This window comes from Eschrichtius robustus, chromosome 6, assembly GCF_028021215.1.
Source record: "Eschrichtius robustus isolate mEscRob2 chromosome 6, mEscRob2.pri, whole genome shotgun sequence".
In the NCBI taxonomy this organism is placed as follows: Eukaryota; Metazoa; Chordata; class Mammalia; order Artiodactyla; family Eschrichtiidae; genus Eschrichtius; species Eschrichtius robustus.
The window spans coordinates 118,887,198-118,888,642 of NC_090829.1; the positions used below are offsets into that span (position 1 = coordinate 118,887,198).

Below are 1,445 nucleotides of genomic sequence, written 5' to 3' on the forward strand. Positions count from 1 at the left end.
TATTCACCCTTCAACAAAAAATTACAAGGCCTGCCAAAGGCAAGAAAAAACAGACTGAAGTGACAGAGCAAGCATTAGAACCAGACTTAGATGTGACACAGATTTGGGGATTATCAGACAGAGAATTGAAAATAACTGTGACTAGCCTTTATGTGCTACCCAGAGAGGGGTCCATACAGCATTGTTCTGGGTTCTGTTGTAACTTAGAGGGAAACTTTCACAATGTCCAGAGCCCCCAATGTCCTGCAAATAAAGAGGAAGAGTTCCTCAAATTCCTCGCAGCAGTCACACACTTAGGTGGTACCAACCTTGACTTCTAAATGGAATAGTCCATCGCCAAAGGTAAAGTGATAGCATCTACCTCATAAATCTGAAGAAAATCTGAGAGAAGCTTCTGCCGGCAGCTGGTGCCATTGTTGCCTTTGAAAACCCAGCTGATGTCAGCGTCATATCATCCAGGAATATTGGCCAGTGAGCTGAGCTGAAGTGTTCTGCTCTATTGCTAGCTGCCTTACACCTAGAACTTGGAACTAGATCCAGGAAGCCTTACTGGAGCCTAGAGACTTTTGGTGGTTACTGATCCCAGGGCTGACAACCAGCCTCTCACAGGGGCATCTCCTGCCTACTATTGCTCTGTGTGACACAGACTCTCCTCTGTGCTATGTGGACATTGCCACCCATACAAGGGAGCTCGCTCAGCAGGTCTGATGTGATGGATGCTGTTCCAGAAGTTCTACGCGTGCATGGCACCATCTCCCAGGAACACTCATGGAAAGTCATGCTTGATCTCTACTTCTACAGAAATCCTAAAGAGATTGAAAAGGAAGAGGAGGGTGCTGCTGAAAAGGCTGTGACCAAGAAGAAATTTCAGAGTGAATGCACTGCTCCAGCTCCTGAGTTTACTGTTACTCAGCCCGAGGTCGCAGGCTGGGCTGAAGGCATGAAGGTTCCTCCTGTGCCTTTTCAGCAGTTTACTGCTGAAGAATAGTCTGCAGCTCCCACTGCTGAGGCCATTGGACATGTAGGAGCAACCACTGAGTGTTCCTAAGCTGTTCATCTACAGATTCTTAAACAGAAAATGGAAATAAGGTTGTTGGGAAATGAACAGTTTCTGAAAAATTTTTTAATAAAACAAAATAACTATGATTAATATGGAAGGGCCCTAATGAAAAAAAAAAAGGACAACATGCAAGAACAGAGAGGTAGTGTAAGCAGAGAGATGAAAAATCTAAGAAAGAATCAAAAAGAAATGTAAGAAGTCGAAAAACACTATAACAGAAATGAAGACTGCTTTCTGTGGGCTCATCAGTAGATGAGACATGGCAGAGGAAAGAGTCAGTGAGCTTGAAGATAGATCAATAGAAATAGTTTAGTTAAAGAATCTAAAGGTTGGAAGAGACATTAAAAGTTATCTAATATATCTTCTCATTTTCCTTCTGAAAATT

At 43.0% G+C, this 1,445-nt stretch overlaps 1 pseudogene; it reads left to right on the top strand.

Annotated features, from left to right (window-relative positions):
* Positions 1–222: 222 nt before the first annotated feature.
* Positions 223–1,048, top strand: LOC137766013 (small ribosomal subunit protein uS2 pseudogene; annotated as a pseudogene).
* The last annotated feature ends 397 nt before the right edge of the window (positions 1,049–1,445 follow it).